Genomic DNA, 18,786 nt, shown 5'->3' with positions numbered 1-18,786 from the left:
GAAATGGCAAATTTGATTGGTTAGGAGGGAGAGAAGACGAATTTGGTTTATGGGAGGAACGGGGAAGACAGTAGGGACGTTTGTTGATGTGTAAAGTAGATGTTTATGGGTAGTGTTGTGTTTTGTGGATACAGTAAGGGGTAAGGGAGGGGCAATGTAGGTTACCTGGTGGGGGGGGGGGGCGTACGGTAGGAACGTACCTGTCTCACCTGGTTCCCATGTGCCCCCAGTGTGCATTACCTTATATTGCGTGCACTTTTGCGCCCTTACCACCTTACTCACTTGTCTTTTCTTTTGTCTCCAACCTCCGTGGATCTGGCTTTGGGGCAGAGAGAGAGGAGAGAGAGGTGCTGGCTCCGCAGTTGTGGGCCTGTACTTTCGCTGCTTGCTGCCTGGATCGATACACCATATGGACCGCAATTTTTGTGGCCGCCCACCATGGACCGCAGTTCTTTTGCGGGCAAGCACCACCCGTTTATGGACCTCTGGGTCAACGTGGCACCTATGCCATACAGGTGAACCACTTATAGTTGGCCCCCCTGACGGCCACAATTTAGAAATGGACGCGGTTGGCGCCTTTCTTTATTTTTAAAGAAGCCAGAAGGCCAAGTACACCACAAGAAGGCAAGACCAGCGGCAGAACATCGGCCGGCTGCGACACCACCAGTGATTATTGAACACTTTATTGGTGCACCGGATGGTGCTGACTGTATGTATGGGATGGTGCTTTTGGTGCTTGGATGGGGTGCTCTGCACATTATTAAAGGCCGTAGGGCCACAGGGCACTCGTGGGTTGGTGTATCGATGCTGGCATGCGTGCTCTCTCTATGCATAACATCTGCATGTGTTCCTCAAAGAACAGGTCCTGGATCATAGTGTAAATATCAGTCTTGTGTAAATAATGCTCCCTACCGGCTGTATGTTTAGTTTGAGGATTCTTTCCGCGATTCGGTTATCCTGTGGGTGTGTTTCTGTGAGGAGAAGGGTGCAACGTCGCAGGGGGACATATTTACTCATTTGTGAACATCTGTAAAACTGTCGCACTCAGGGTTGAGTTAATAGTAGAGGGAACTACATCTGAGTGCCACACTAAAGTAAGTAAAAATTTATCGGGTCGGGACGCCCCGAGGTAGAGAAGGGTGCAATGCTGCGGATATGAGATTGGCCTCCATCCATATCCGCTTGTAAATATTCCCCTATTTCCCCAATACTTCCCAACTATCCCCAACCCCCATTGCCTAGTCCCATTTTCTGTAAACAACACTCTGTAGACCCGACCTCCCCCTATTTCCCCCATTAAATGTCGCATCCAGGTCCACCGCATCTCACGTAGACAACTATAGGACATCTTGCTAGTTATTCTTAGTCTATGTCAGTTAAGGACTCGTTTCCATTAATTCTGACTCTTCGTTGCACCAGAATGTGATTGTATGGCACCGTTAGAAAGTTTAGGACCTCCCAATACCTCCCCGCAGCTCTTCCTCATGGTACAACAACAACAACAACAACAACAGCGGCGGCGGCGCGGGGAGTGTGCGTCCTCACTCCGGCTTGGTTAGCCGCCATTGAACATGTGCTCCGACGGGGTTACCACGCAGGGGCTCGCTGTCAGCTCCTCGTCAAGGGCGGAGCCCGGTAACCCCCCGCACCCAATAGAAGCGGCGGACCGATTCCATCTGGGGCGGAGCTAACGAGCCGAGGGCGTGTCACTCCCCGCTGAGGATGCGCAGAAAGAGGGAGGTGACGTCAGATGCGCCCTCAGCTTGGAGAGAGAAGACGCCACCTCCGAGCGCTGAAATACCTCCCCGCATCTCTGGACCGGACCGTGTTGATTCTGCCCCTGAGCCAAGGTGCACCTTGTGCTATCGACTGCCTGTCCTTCCTTGCCATCAATCCCTGTGTAAGTCAGTCTTGTCCCGTTTGTCTGTGGTCTGTCGGGGATAAGATAAGACTGTGTCTAAGTGCCCATCTTTTCTGTGTTTTACCTCTTACCGTGTAATCTACCCGTTTCTGCATCACCAATTATATCCTCCTCCGGAGGTCTTGAGAACTGTACCCCCTTGTGTCGTTTCATTAATCCCAGCCGTTGTGTCCTTTCCTTCATTGATTTAGCATAGCGCGATTTGGTCAACGTCGGGCGGGATCGGGTTCTAATCGGGGAGTAACTGTTCGGACGCGGTAATACCAAACCGCTCGGTAAACTAACATCTAAAACCGCGTCTGTAACAATATATTATAAATATATATATATATATGTATATATATATATATATATGTATGTATAATTGTATATATAAATGTATATGTACAGTCATCCTCGCTATATCGCGGTTCACTTTTCGCGGATTCGGTACATCGCGGTTTTTTCTCGCTAGTATATGTAAAATTATATCGCGGATTTTTCGCTATATCGCGGGATTTTGCGGTATAAATGTATTTTTATATACTATTATTTTAAATATTTTTGTGGTAAAATAAGCATTTTCTAGCCTAAAAAATTAAAAAACGTAAAGAAATAAGAAAAATACAGTATTTAAAACATATTACAAGAAATAAAATACTGTACATAGTGTACAGTAGAAGGGTAGACAAAGAGTCGTGCGTATGGAAAACGCCAGTACATTCATCATCGTCATCACCTTCATCGTCATCAGTACTGCACAGCTAATTCATCATCATCTTCATCACGCAAGTTGTAGTATTGAAGAGCCGGGGCTCTTGCTTGATACGGACGAAATGACGGGCAAGACACAAACTCGTCCGAGAAGATATTTATTCTCAAAACCAACTCGGGAACACTGAAAAGCCCATTTATCGGGCTGCATTATAAAGCACAACCAGAAACCGAAAGCCACGCCTCTCAAGCGTGGCGTGCTTCGGTGAATCGGTGGTCACGTGATCAACAGGTGTAGCTGATTATACCCGCAAAGCGCGGCACGCTTTAGCGGTCACGTGACCAGCCACTCTCGCGCCGGGAATCCCCGCCGGTGACGTCACCGGCTGGAGCAAGGAGATTCTGATGCTGGTCTTGCTTGGGGAACCCATGGGTAGCTACAGTATCTTCAATGGTGAGTACCCATTAGAATTTTATATGTTGTTAAAATTACGTATGTTTAAGAGTGTAAAAAGTGTTTAAGAGTATAGGAAGTGTTTATAAGAGTATGGGAAAGGTTAATAAGAGTGTGGGGAGTTCATAATGCTTTAAAATATATATTAAAAAAAAAAAAAAATATGGTCGCTACTTCGCGGATTTTCGTTTATCGCGGGGGGTTCTGGAACGTAACCCCCGCGATAAACGAGGGTTCACTGTATATATATATATATGTATGTATATATATATGTATATATATATATATATATATATATATATATATATATATATATTGTTATAGATCGCGGTTAGATGTTATAGACCGAGCGGTGGTGTAAGACCGCGACCTAACAAAACTCACCCGATTCACCCAGACTTTGGCCGTATCGCACCCCAGCTGCTCAATGAGGGAAAAGACGAAAACGACGCAATGCAAAGAGGAAAACGAAGGCAAAGAAAGGTTTGGAAATATGACTGAATTTATTGACTATTTACACACAAGCAAAAAGAAAGCAGTCACGTTTATTTACAAGCACATAAGACGCAGGTGACACAGGGAAAATACTAGCTTATACAGACTTAATTAACCCAGGACAGAACAAACAAAAGACACTGACTCACGCGGGGAATTGCAGGAGGTGGATGGCTGGAGGTGAACGCTTGGTGGAGCCAACGCGGAGCTTGGTGGAGCTGAACGCTTGGTGGAGCCAACGCGGAGCTTGGTGGAGCTGAACGCTTGGTGGAGCCAACGCGGAGCTTGGGGGATTGGTGTGACGGGTTCTCTCTCCTTCCTTAGTCCCACCCAGTCCAACAACTTCCTCTCTTGCTTCAGGACTCTTTCTCTCTCTTTCTTGGTCCCTCACTCTTTACCACCGACTCCTCACCGCAACCAACGCAACCACTTGACCACCACCTCTACTGACTGACTCTTCACCACTCTGCACTTGACGACCGACTCCCAACCAACTCAGACCAACTCAAAGTCCAACTCCAGGCCTTTCTGTCTTCTGCTCTCCTCTGTAAAAACGCATCTCTCTCTTTGGACACGCCCTGCCTTGGGTTATATAGGCCCCTGCCCCTCAACCTTTGCGAACCTCCCCGACCGCTCTTCCTCCGCCCTCTGTAGCCAAACCCCTGGCTCATGGTTGGTCGAGCGGGGCTGGTTCACTCCTCCCCTCTCTGACGAGGTGGGGAAACGCCTTCCTTCCCCCAACCCTGCCTCGTGGTCAATGGCGGATGAAGGGAAAAAAACCGACCAAAATGCGGAAGGCGCTTCGAATTGCAATTGACGGAAAGGGGGGAATGGCAGGGAATCTATCTCTTTCACTGGTGCAATGGAGTATTTCTATTAATGGAAGACACAGCCTTACGCTAAAACACAGAATAAGAGATAACTATCAACAGGTATATTCTATTACTTGGCTGACGTGTATGCTTGTGGACTATTGGACGCCCTTTTGGTCTTTACACAGCTCCGGAGGCAGGAGGCACAGAATAAACAATAATCACAACAATACAGCACACAATCAAAAAAAATATACAGTCCTCATATCCACAACACTGCACCCTCCTCCTCTTAGGCACGTCCCGGGCCTACAACTTTTATTTAGTGTGACACGTAGGTGTAGTTCCCTCTACTTTTAACCTGACCCTGAGTGCGACAGTTTTAAAACATAAATAAATGTGTCCCGCTGCTCCATTGCACCCTGCCTAACAGACTTACGCCCACAGTTAACCGAATTGCGGAATGGTCTTCAAACTAAACACTGACGGTGGGGAGCATTATTTACACTGACGCTATTTTTATTTACAAAACTAAACCAGGACCTGTAATTGTTCTTTCTGGGGGGGAGACAGTCTGCTCTGCATCGACGCACCATGAACGCACCCAATAACGCACCAATACACACCCACGCACCAATCGGTGCAGTCACCATAGTTCATCAGTGTTCCATAAAAATAAACCAACAACCCCTAACCCTGCAGGTGATCTCTTGCTCTTCGGCTCCCTCTGCTGGTTATTATTATTTGTCTTCCAGATGTTGTCATTCTCTTCTGCTTTGCTTACTGGCGGCCTATTTGCAATAAAGTGTGCCCAATGTGCCCTTCTTTATTTTCTTTTATTTATAGCCCACAGGGCCGACTAGTGTGGTTCACCTGTGGGGCATCGGTGCCCTGTGGCCAAGGTCCGCCAGCAAGATTTCAGGCCCTCATGGCCGGTTCCAGCAGAGGGGCCATGCCCCAACCCATGGGGTCCATAAGTGGTGCTCGGCCACAGGCATGTGGTCCATAATGTGGTGCATCGATGCAGACAGCTGGTTCTGGGAATTTCGGGCGCACAATGGCCGACCCACGCACGCTCCCCTCGGCGCCCAACGGCGCACAGGTCATGTGGGAGACAAAAGGGGAAAGACAATTGAGCGAGGGGTAAGGTCACAAGGGTACACGTCAAAAAGGCAATGCAAGGCCAAATGCGTACGGAGGGCGAAGTGAGAAAGCTCGTCCCTACCGTACGTCACCCCCCTGTTACCTAGCCCACCCTTGCCCTTACCCCATATGTACAAAACCTACACATTACCAAATTCGTCACTACTGTCACGTCTCCCCATATTTCCTCTATACCAAATTCGTCACCACAATCCCTCTATCCAAAATTTGCCATCACCAAATTCATCATCAATCCTCATAAGGAGGCAGAGATGGAACATCAAAGCACAATGTCACACCCACGTCATGATGCGTCTCACAATCCAAACATTTGCATCATAAAAAATAATCAAAACATGGCATGGTGTGGAGTACCTGTCACCTCAGGTGAGTGGATGCAGATGGTGCGAGGAGATCCTTCATCCTAACTATCCTCTAAATGACTTTAACACACTTTACACTACCCGGGGTCTTTCTCCGGCCAAACCATTGGCCCTCTTACACTATGGGTTCTAAAAACCAATTCCCATTGGCCAAACTGTGGTGCTTCTCAATTTGGGGTCTCACTCCCCCGATTCATCTCCCGGTGCTCTAGCACAATTTCTGGGCTGCGACGTGTACCTCTCCCAGTGGGTCTACCCACCTGCACACCTCCACCACTGCAGTTGCCACCCGAGCTTACCTAGCTCCTCACCCTAACCTATCTAACTGGGGCAGGCCCCTCCTGGCTCTGTCACCCCACTCGGTGCCCTCTGGCACTGGGCTACCCGGGTCCGTCCTCCGGATCCTCGGGCCCCATCCACAACAACTACTACCGGCTCCCAGAGCCCACCTGCGGCCTCACCTGGCCGACATCCTCACAGTGGTGGAGCGCCCAACCAACTACACAAACTAACAGGCTACACGCCCAGCCATTTCCACAACACCAACGCACCCATCCACATACCATTCTGTCACCCGCACCACAGATGCCAATATCCAACTACAATTTACCTGTACCCTCTACCTAACACTTACACTACCCGCCCCGGGTATCCGTGATGGGGGTCCACTCTTCCCCCATTCACACCTTTGCACCATCCACTCCACTCCACAATTTCCACCATCCTCACTCCACGACCATCCATTCCACTACTCCATACCATTTATTCCATACAACCACATACACCTGTTGTTGCACACCTGTGCAATCCTACCTGGTGCCACCTGCACCCTCCTCCTCTTCCTGGACCAGTTGGTCAACACAACACACAATCACCACTACTCCCTCATACACTGCTCCACACACCTGTTCAGTTGCACACCTGTGCAATCACACCTGTTCAATTCTCACACACACGGCATCATCTCAGCTAACTACTCCCTTCTGAAACTTGCGCTTCCCAGTCGTCCCTTTAAACTATTGTGCTCCCTCGTCATTATCATCCACACTAATCTACCTGCGTCCCCACTACAGGTATCAGTCACTAACTAAACTTAACGTTACCTAATGTCATCTCTTCTAGATCCCTACAATATAACCTAACCCACCCGGGCTAGTTTCCACTGCCATCAACCCCATAAGCTATTGCTCCTTTGCCCCCACATGGGAAGGGCGGCAGGGATGCCAGCCTTACCCACCGGGCCCATCGCTCACTACCAATTTTGCACATCAAATTTCAACAAATTAAAAATTTGCCAATCACTGCCCATCATCTGCCAATCACTACTGCCAATCCCTTGCCAATCACCAAATTTTGTTTTTCTCTAATTTTGGGGCCAAAAAACTAACCTCATCACCCAGTCTACTCACTAATGCCTCTCGGTGCGCCAATTCCTATCCAAAGCCCGGCTTCGTAAAGCCAAGCCATGAATGCGGGTTGTTCTGTGCCAGCGGCTGGATACGTCCCGCATTCGGTGCAGGGAAGGAGGTTTACCCGGGCCGAGATCCCACGCACCATCTCGGCACGGAGCCATCCCATGGCTCGATCTCGACCTGCCGGAATGCCTCAACAAAAAGTGGTCGCCATGACGACCCTTTCTATCGGGCTGCCCGCTCCGCCTAGTGGAGCACGGACGCGGCCGTTCAAAGCGAGGCCCAGCACGCACCGAGGGCCCGATTCGGCTATAAGTCGTTCTAAACTCTACCCCGTCTAACGTCGATGCTTCACCTGGACGCTTACACCCCGCAGCCCGTTCCTTGCTCACACATCCAGCCGTTTCCATGCTCCTCGTACCTTTCCTTACACACCTCGGTACACCCATTCCACTCACAGCCTTGGTCACACACCTGACCACCGAACACTTTGGCACACATTCGTTGGTCGCACACCTCACCAAAACACCTCTTCGCGCCCCCTCCTCAGTCACCTCCTCTGTGACAATCACAGGTGTGCTCTCATTCGCACACCCAACCACGTGCCTCACCACCAACTCCAGCGTGCATTCCCACTCACGCTCTACCATTCCAGGTGTGCATCCTTCCATCCCAGGTGTACATCCTCGCTCACCTGTCACAACCAACTCACTCTCCTTGTCACTCTCAATACTCTCACCTCCACTCTTGACCACGCACTCACCCTTACTCTTGACAGCACACTCTTTCCCCATGCACCTGTCCGTCACACACCTTTCTCGCGCACACTCTCCCGTTACACCCTCTGTAACACTCACCACACCACGCTTCCATGTGCTCCCTCGCACACGCGCTACGACCGACTCACTCTCGCCAGCACCCTCACTCCTTGGCACGCACTTTTTCCTCACACACCCCAGAGTCGGACTTTCTCGCACACCTCCTCTTTCGCACACCAGACCTGTCGCACACTTCACCAACGGCCTCTCACGAACACCCGGGTCTATCTCGACCCCCAAGCTTATTAAATCCCCTGGCGCATCATACGCACGACCATATTGGTCACCACTTACACCGGGTCCTCTTCCTCTTCGCTTCTCCTCCATCACCTGCGAATCCCTCATCCGGTTAATGAGCACATCATCACGATCCAAACACAGACTTTGGACCAATTCTTTTATCTCCTCTTTTATTTCTTTCTTATCCCCTCTCCGTCGCTTCTTAATTTCGCTCATCCCTTCTTCCACTTCTTCTAGTTTCTGCTTCACCTCTTTCATTCCCCGGTACGTCTCCTCAAGCTCATCCTCTAAGGCTACCTTGACCGTTTCCAGGTGCGTCCTCACCTGCCGGTCCTTCGTCTCCATTACCTCTACCACCTCGTCCAACCTCGTTGTCAGTCCCTCACGTACCATCTGACATTCCCTCTTTGTCGCTATCAAGTCGTTTTTTATGTCGTTTTGTGTCGCTTTTAAACCTCCTAATACCGCAGTGTTCCTTTGAACCTGCTCCACTAACTCCGTTTGTCCCACCGTCAGCTGCTCCACCTCCTGCGTCAGGTCCTCTATGCCCCCTTGTAACTTTACAGTCCCCTTTCTCACCTCCTTCTCCATGTGCTCCTTACAGTGCCTCACCTCCTCGCGCACTCCTCCGACCGCCTCACTCACTCCTCCTCTGATCTCCTCTCCCATCACTTGCATCTCCTGCCCAGATGCCACCCTCATCTGCTCCATTTCCTCCCTGTGAGCATCCAGTTTGGTTTCTACCCCCATTCTGACCCCCTCTATCTGCTGCCCCATTTGGTTAACTTCCCTTTCCGCTTGGTCCCTCATGTCCCTCAATTTGCCTTCCATACTGTTTTCTAACCCCTCTAACCCATTTTTCACTCCCTCTATCTGATTCTCCTGGGCAGCCATTCTATTTTCTACCCCCGTTAACCCATTCTTTACCTCTTTTATCCCGTTGTCTAACCCCTCACCGGTACCCCTCGCTTCGTCCCTCATTACCCCCATTTGGTTTCCCATTACCCCCATTTGGCCCTCTAATCGCTCACTATCAGCCCTCAATCCCACAATTTGGTTTCCCAATTGCTGACTATTAGCCCTCATCTCGTCCTTCATTTCTTCACCCGACTTAACCATAAAGGCCTTTATTTGTTCCATAAATAGGCCCCAATCCATCGGCGGCGCTACCACGGTCGCTGGCGCGGTGACCAGCGAGGCGCCATTTTGTGCGTCTGCTACCCTCGCTGCTTCGCTCTCCTCGCGTCCCTCAATTTGGTCCTGGACCGACCCTGCCTCACTCTCCCCTACCGGACCCCAGCTGTCTTGGTCTGCCATAGCGCGACTTTCAAAATTCGGGTTTTTATTTTCGTAAAACAAATTCAAATTTCGCCGTTATAATTTCGCGCGGGAAACGCGCTCCGAATCGATTCTATTACGAATTTGGGCCTAATAAATTTAGTCCCGGGTTCGAATTCCACTCCTCGACACCAATTGTTACCGTACTAACACAATTGGTGTCCAAAATTTGGGCTAAATAAATTTAGTCCCAGGTTCGAATCCCACCTCCTGACTACCAATTGTTACAGACGTGGCTTAGATGTTATTTACCGAGCGGTTTGGTATGACCACGTCTGCACAAGTTACCCGATTATACCCGAACGTTGACTAATCGCGCTACGCTAGGTCAATGAAGGAAAAGACGAAAACGACGCAATGCAAAGAGGAAAACGAAGGCAAAGAAAGGTTTGGAAATACGACTGAATTTATTGACTATTTACACACAAGCAAAAAGAAAGCAGTCACGTTTATTTACAAGCACATAAGACGCAGGTGACACAGGGAAAATACTAGCTTATACAGACTTAATTAACCCAGGACAGAACAAACAAAAGACACTGACTCACGCGGGGAATTGCAGGAGGTGGATGGCTGGAGGTGAACGCTTGGTGGAGCCAACGCGGAGCTTGGTGGAGCTGAACGCTTGGTGGAGCCAACGCGGAGCTTGGTGGAGCTGAACGCTTGGTGGAGCCAACGCGGAGCTTGGTGGAGCCAACGCGGAGCTTGGGGGATTGGTGTGACGGGTTCTCTCTCCTTCCTTAGTCCCACCCAGTCCAACAACTTCCTCTCTTGCTTCAGGACTCTTTCTCTCTCTTTCTTGGTCCCTCACTCTTTACCACCGACTCCTCACCGCAACCAACGCAACCACTTGACCACCACCTCTACTGACTGACTCTTCACCACTCTGCACTTGACGACCGACTCCCAACCAACTCAGACCAACTCAAAGTCCAACTCCAGGCCTTTCTGTCTTCTGCTCTCCTCTGTAAAAACGCATCTCTCTCTTTGGACACGCCCTGCCTTGGGTTATATAGGCCCCCGCCCCTCAACCTTTGCGAACCTCCCCGACCGCTCTTCCTCCGCCCTCTGTAGCCAAACCCCTGGCTCATGGTTGGTCGAGCGGGGCTGGTTCACTCCTCCCCTCTCTGACGAGGTGGGGAAACGCCTTCCTTCCCCCAACCCTGCCTCGTGGTCAATGGCGGATGAAGGGAAAAAAACCGACCAAAATGCGGAAGGCGCTTCGAATTGCAATTGACGGAAAGGGGGGAATGGCAGGGAATCTATCTCTTTCACTGGTGCAATGGAGTATTTCTATTAATGGAAGACACAGCCTTACGCTAAAACACAGAATAAGAGATAACTATCAACAGGTATATTCTATTACTTGGCTGACGTGTATGCTTGTGGACTATTGGACGCCCTTTTGGTCTTTACACAGCTCCGGAGGCAGGAGGCACAGAATAAACAATAATCACAACAATACAGCACACAATCAAAAAAAATATACAGTCCTCATATCCACAACAATATTGTTACGGGTCGCGTACAATATGTTACTTTGGGCCAAGCGGATGGTCAACCGCGACCGTTACAGGATCCCCGATTGGCCCGACTCCCCCAACGTTGACCAGATCGCACCACAGATATTCAATTTGGAAACCTCTAAAGCGACCGAATGTAAAGAGGAAGAGAGAAGAAGACAGAGTACGGAGGAATAACAGGATTTATTATACACACAAGCAAAAAGAAGGAGCGATCAAAGTTATTTACAAGCAATGGATGGAAGAAGCAGTCACACAGTGAATCGTTAGCTTATACTATTCAATTTACTTAACCCCAGGACAATGATTAGGACAGACGACGTTCACACTTACACGGGGGAAATTGCAGGCAGGAATGGCGGAGGTGGGTTGCTGGAGAGGGAGGCAGGGTCAGGTCCCTGCAACGGGCAGGGCTGGAGGTAGCAGCTCCCAATTCTTCGCGTTTTTGGCGGGAAAACCCTCGGTCGCGTCGACGCTGCTGATGCTGTGGACGTCACGCGCTGGCTCGGTCACACCTGCTCCTCTCCTTCTGGTGGAGCCGTCTCCCTCCTCTCAGCGTGTCTCTCCAAAGCTTGTTTCATCTCCAAGTACCTCTCCTTTTTGGTTTGGAGCGTCTCTCATCTCTCATCTCACAGCTCACAGCTCATCTCACAGCTCATCTCTCCTCTCATCTCTCATGTCATCTCCCATCTCATCTCGCGAAGCAGTCCCTTCCAGTCGCTTTTATTACTCGGGGCGGAATCAAGCCGCCGGCTGCAAGGGCACGCCTACCGGGTCGCTCACCGCGGTGCTGGTTGGCTGTTAGGGCTGTCCGATTCCTCCTTTGATCATTACGACGTGCCACGCCTGTGAGTTGGCGGCTCCTACCCCCCTCTTCTCCGAGATGAGCACATGGGCAATGGCGGCTTGCGGGATTGAACACCACTCGCACCGCTTTTGAAAGGAACTTTGGAGAGCGGAGATGATTGGGGAAATTGAAAGGGGCCTACGCTTATTTCGTTTGATACAATGCAGAGTCAACCTAGTGGGAAACACATATTTAGCCTACATAGAATAAGGAAATAAGCTATTTAAAAAGATATATCGTGGCCTGTGTGTAAGTTTCATGGAATTAACTAGGGGGACGTCCTTCGACCTTATTTACTCTACGAGGGTCATACACACAACAAAACCATACTTTTCACATTCGTTACACTTTCTCAAAATTGTTACACTTCTCAAAACCGTTACACTTCTCAAATTTGTTACAATATATATATATATATATATATATATATATATATATATATATATATATATATATATATATATTGTTGCGGATATGAGGACTGTATTTTTTTTATTGTGTGTTTTATTATTATTATTATTGGTTATTCTGCGCCTCCTGCCTCCGGAGCTGTGTAAAGGTCAAAGGGCGTCCCATAATTAGTCCATAAAGCATCCACACCACAGCTAATCATAGAATACCCCTGTTCGATAGCTTATATCTTATTATGTGTTTTAGGGTAAGGCTGTGTCTCCCATTAATTGAAATACTCCATTGCACCAGTGAAAGAGATAGATTCCCTTCATTCCCACTCCCAAAACTTCCATTCCCCCTTTTTGTCAATTGCCATTCGCCTTGCCAACCAACAATTGCCGCCATTGGCCACGAGGCAGGGTTGGGGAAGAAAGGCGGGTCCCCACCTCGTCATAGAGGGGAGGAGTGAGTCAGCCGCACACAACCAACCACGAACAAGGGGTTGGACTTGGAGAGGGTGTGGAGAGAAACATCGAGGAGGTTCACGAAGGTTGAGGGGCGGGGCCTATATAACCCTCAGCTAGGGCGTTTCCCGAGGAGATGAGCTTTTACAGAGAGACGAGAGGAAGTCCAAGCGGTTGAGTCCAAGAGAGGCGCTTTGAGTTGAGTCCGAGAGAATTCCAGAGTTGAGCTGCAGCTCGAGCCACCGAAACTGCATTTACTGCAGCTGGAGCCACCGAAACTGCACTTACTGCAGCTGGAGCCACCGAAACTGCAGCCACAGCAGCATGAGGCCTGGACGGCAGTTTGGAGCAGGGCCGCGAAGGAGCGGCGGCTGCCCAACGAGTGGATCGGTTGCAGGACCAGTTGGACCTCCCTATCCCGCCAGCCATCCATCTCCCGCCAGTCCTATCATCATTCCCCGCGTGAGTCTGTCCTTGTTTGTTCTGTCCCTGGGTTAATTAAGACTGTAGGTAAGCTAGCGTTGCACTGTGTATCTAATATCTTCTGTAAATAAACATGATTGATTTCTTCCTGTTAATATGTGTAAATAATAAATCCAAAAACTCTTCTGTACGTCTTCTTCCTCTTTGTATTCGGTCGCTTTAGAGTTTTCCATATTGAGCAGCCGCGGTGCGATACGGCCAACGTTTGGGTGGAATCGGGTTCTAGTCGGGGAATAACTGTTCGGTCGCGGTAATACCACCGCTCGGTAAAATAACATCCTTCAACCGCGTCCGTAACAATATATATATATATATATACACACACACACGCATATATACACGCACACACCCACATATGTACACACACATGTCGTGAAAATCAAGCTCAGACACGACTTGACCTCTGGGTAGGTTTAATATCATTTAGATCTGTAGTACATCCTGTAAGAATACATGCATGCAACAAGCATTAAAATCAGAGTATTTCATGAGCAATGGTCGATTCAATATAGCAATGGTCCAACAGAGAGGACAGTCAGCGCAGCATTTAGGGGCGTACATACCATTCAAACTACAGGACTATGTCACAGTGAGTTCTGCTGGAGTGTTCGCGCGCCCCGGTTGTCCCGGGTCTTATAGACGCCCCTTCTGTAGCGAGCACACCCTGGGTTCACCTTGGTATAATTTCACTACATTCTCCCCGCCGTTAGAACTATACTGCCGCTCGGCAGGTTGCAAGCAAGCATCAGCAATAAACGAATGGGTCACGTCAATCCACATCAGTCGGTCCACCCATAGCGGTCAGGGCGGCGAACTTCCCTGCCAGTTCGTGTTCGGAATCTACCGGGCACGGCGTCCCCAAGCCCGGAGTCCCCCGCGTCGGAATAGCCGCCGGAGGTGGGAGTCGGAGGGGGCGCCCCTGCGCCTTCGGGCACAGGAGTGGGGAACGACGGGAGTAACGGTGGTAGTTCCATAGGGGAAGCTTCGGTAGAGTCCATAGACTCGTAGACGGGTTCGTCGATATCCCTGTCGTCGTCCCCACATGGGGCGAGATGGCGTACGGAGACAGTAGACTCGCGGCCATCTGCCGTTAACACGCGAGCCTGCTCGGGATTAGCCTGGAGGACCTGCACCTTGTCAACAAGGGGGTCGTACTTGCTAGCGCGAACCGCTCATTTGAGATAGGCGGGCCCCGGTTCAGCAAGCCAGCTGGGTAAAGATTGGATACTGCCGGAGCTTCTAGGGTGGTGGAACAGTCGTTCGTGAGGAGTCTGGTTGGTGGCAGTACATAGGAGAGCCCGGATCGAGTTTAGAGCGGCAGGTAGCGACCACGCCCATTTATCGAGGCCTCGGCCGAGGGTCCGAAGGCTTAGCATGACGGCCCTCCATATAATCCCATTAAAGCGTTCGATCTGCCCATTCGCTTGGGGCCGGTACGGGGTGGTGTAGCTCGAAGCGACATTATGCTGGAGCAAGTAGCCCCTCACCTCCTGGGACAGGAACACCGCACCCCGATCGGTATGCACATAGGCCGGATACCCGAACATAGAAAACAAATTCTGCAGGCACCGAATAACCGTGGCAGCCGACATATCCCCGCACGTGTAAGCAAAGGGGAATCGGGAATACTCATCGATGATAGTGAGCAGATAGCGAGAGTTGCTCGACATTGGCAGCGGCCCTTTGAAGTCCATCGCCAAGCACTCCCACGGTCTAGTAGCCCTAACGAGTGTCCCCATAGGAGGGTTATAAAAACGCGGTTTGAGTTCCGCACAGATCGCGCAATCACGGCAGATGCGGCAGATGTCCTCAATCGAGTACGGCAGATTGCCCTCGCGCACAAAATGCACGAAGCGCGTTACCCCGGGATGACACATAGTGCCGTGCAAAGTGCGCAGCCCCTCCAAAGTTACAACCCCCGCGCAAGTGGCCGGCCTCGATAAGGTGTCAGCGACCAGGTTATCCTTCCCCGGGCAGTATTTGATGGTGTAGCAGAAGTCGGGAAGTTCGATACGCCAACGGGTGATTTTCTCATTCTTAATGCGCTGAGCATGTAAGGTGTCGTACATAAACACAACACTCTGTTGGTCTGTGACGATTTGGAAACTCCGCCCAAGCAGATACGGCCGCCATCGCCGAATTGATTCGACGATCGCGTACGCTTCCTTTTCGACAGATGAATGCCTCCGCTCGGCGGAGGTGAGAGTCCGCGAGAAGAAAGCCACAGGGCGGCCACCTTGGGAGAGAGTCGCCGCTATCGCATGATCCGAGGCATCACTCTCCAAAACGAAAGAGGCACTCTCGTCAATCGTCGCGACAGCGGCGCCAGCGATGTCGACTTTAAGGCCCTCGAAGGCCGCCAGGGCGGCCGGGCCCATGGGGAAAGTGTCGCAGGCCATGAGGGGGCGGAGCTTCGCAGAGAAATTTTGCACCCACTTTGAGTAGTGGGCGAACAGCCCTAGAGCACGTTTCAGCGAAGCCCGATCGCTAGGCGGAGCCATATCGAGCAAAGGGCGCAGACGCTCCTTATCCGGAGAGACGGAGCCATGGGTCACGGTGTACCCCAAAAGGTCTACCGTGCGTAGAGAGTATCGACACTTAGCCACATTCATGGTTAGGCGATATTTCCGCGCGACCTCGAGGAAGCGTTTCAGATTAGCGTCGTGATGCTCCTGGTCATACCCACATACCGTAAGATTGTCCAGATAGACAAAGACATCGGTCAAATTCTCCTTCGCAATGAGGTCATCCATAGCCCTCTGAAAACAAGCGACTCCGTTAGTTACCCCAAAGGGAAGTCTCGTGAACTGGTACAACCGCTGACCCGATTCAAAGGCTGTAAAGACGCGATCAGCCCTAGAGATGGGGACTTGATGATACGCACTACGCAGATCGAGAGTGCTATAAACGGAATACAGGGCCACCTGGCGTACCAGGGCGTCCATCCCCGGTAAGGGGTAGGCATCCAGCTGTGTAAAACGATTAATCGTCTGCGAATAGTCGATTACCATGCGCCGGCGGTGGGCCTCACTCCGCACCACTAAGACTTGGGCCCGCCACGGTGACCTACTGTGTTCTATAATACCGTCCTTTAAGAGCAGGGCCGTTTCTTCCGCAATGAATTGCGCGTCCGCGCGAGAGTAGCGCCGCGATTTGACGGCTACAGGGGTACAATCAGTGGTCAGGTTGGGGAACAGTGAGAGTGGCTCCATGTCCATTTGAGCGAGGGCGCACACAGCGAGCGTGTCCGGCCCACCAAAGTCTATTTCCAAACGTCCATGCCGCTTCAGGAAATCAAGTCCTAACAGAACGTCAGCGCATAACGCAGGTAATACCATGAGATACACGTCCGGGAACGTGCGTCCCTTTATCACAAGTTTCAATCGACATGCCCCGTTTGTGCTCAACCGAAGTCCCTGAGAGGCCATGAAGATCCGGCGGGTTGTCCCGAGAACCGGCCACCCATGTTGATGCACGAGTCGCTGATCGATAAAACTATCCATGGACCCTGTGTCAATCAAAGCTTGCGCAAATACGCCCTCGACCGTGAGCGGAATGATGGCCTGCGCAAGGCCGGCAGACCCGGCAGGTATTGTACCGGCCGGGCGAGAAGATCGTGCCTCGCGGGTGGATCCCACGCCGGCTGCAATCCTTCGGGCAGCGTCGGCAGGTTGGGCCTCAGCAGGAGCATTGAAGTCCGTTGGCTCATCAGCAGTTTCATTTGCCAGAGTGGGTGTGTGTAGGTCGTAAGAGCAGCCGCCAGATGGCGCTCGAGTCACGTGAGAAAGATCTCTGCCGTCTGCAGATTCATATGCCAAAGTGGGTGCATGTAATTCGTAAGAGCCGCCGCCAGATGGCGCTCGCGTCACGTGAGAAAGATCTCTGCCGTCTGCAGATTCATATGCCAAAGTGGGTGCATGTAATTCGTAAAAGCCGCCGTCAGATGGGGCTCGAGTCACGTGCTGCGTTTGCCGCACATCGAGAGGAGTTTCCAAAGCAGGAGCATGTCGCTTGTTTGAAGTAGGCGTTCGAACGCCAGTCAAGGTCGGTCGCGCTGTGGCCGGTCGCGTTCACGCCATTTGTTTCGGCGGCCCGGTGTATCTCACCAAGGTCGGGCGTGTAGCCAGAGGCCCGCGAGAAGGAGAGCGGCTCTTCAAAGCCGAGTGAGGCGCCCTGTCCGGCGCTCGATCCGTTGGCTCCACGATGAGCCCATTCAAGGTCGCGCGGGGACGCGTGCCCCGAGCGGCCTTCCTGCAGACCTTTGCAAAATGGCCCTTGGTGGAGCACAGGTGGCATGTAGCCTCCCGGGCCGGGCATTCAGAGCGAGGGTGCTGCCGATTCCCGCAAAAATAACATTTTGCATACCGGTCAGGCCGTGGTCGGGCAGCGGCGGCAGCAGTGAGGCCGGAAGCGGAGTCCGCTTCAGGAGCTCCCAGAGACTCGGCCGTAGTGGTCGGGTCCTCCTCCGTATCCTCGGCGGTAGCCCTCTCCGGTCGCGCGAGTTGCGAGGTCCCCGCCACGACTCGTGGGTGATCATATGCGGTGGATTGTTCTCGGGCATCTGTGTATATGCGTGCCAGCCATAGTGCTTCTGTAAATGTCAGATCCGCGACCTCCAGGAGTCGGAGCCGCAAGACTCCAGAATTAATTCCGGAGATGAATGAATCTCGGAGCAAGTCGTCCTGCACTTGCTCGTGGGTCCGGACGTCCTGCACGCAGTCTGCCAACAGGTAGCGCAACTCCTGCGTGAAGCGATCGATCGATTCAGATGGTTGCTGTCGCCGCTGAGAGAGTTGATGCCGGCCGTGCACAGCGCTCCGTGTCTTTACGTAGAGGCGCTTCAGCTCGGCTAGAGCTGTAGCGTACGTCCCAAATCGAGAAATGTTCCGGAAAACGGTGTGATAGACCTTCGACTGTAACACGGACAGCTTTATCGCTGCGGTGGGCTCTGTTTCGTGAGCAGCAAAGTAATTCTCCAGCGTTTTGAGCCAGTGAGTGAACTCCGATGCTGATCCCTCAGCTTGAGGGTCGGCTCCGAGAATCGGTACCACGATCATCTTGTGGTCAGCCATTCCGGCGATCTAAATGATATTAAATGTCGTGAAAATCAAGTTCAGACACGACTTGACCTCTGGGTAGGTTTAATATCATTTAGATCTGTAGTACATCCTGTAAGAATACATGCATGCAACAGGCATTAAAATCAGAGTATTTCATGAGCAATGGTCGATTCAATATAGCAATGGTCCAACAGAGAGGACAGTCAGCGCAGCATTTAGGGGCGTACATACCATTCAAACTACAGGACTATGTCACAGTGAGTTCCGCTGGAGTGTTCGCGCGCCCCGGTTGTCCCGGGTCTTATAG

This window comes from Myxine glutinosa, chromosome 2 (genome assembly GCF_964187855.1).
Source record: "Myxine glutinosa chromosome 2, kmMyxGlut1.1, whole genome shotgun sequence".
In the NCBI taxonomy this organism is placed as follows: Eukaryota; Metazoa; Chordata; class Myxini; order Myxiniformes; family Myxinidae; genus Myxine; species Myxine glutinosa.
This window is presented reverse-complemented; position numbering follows the sequence as displayed.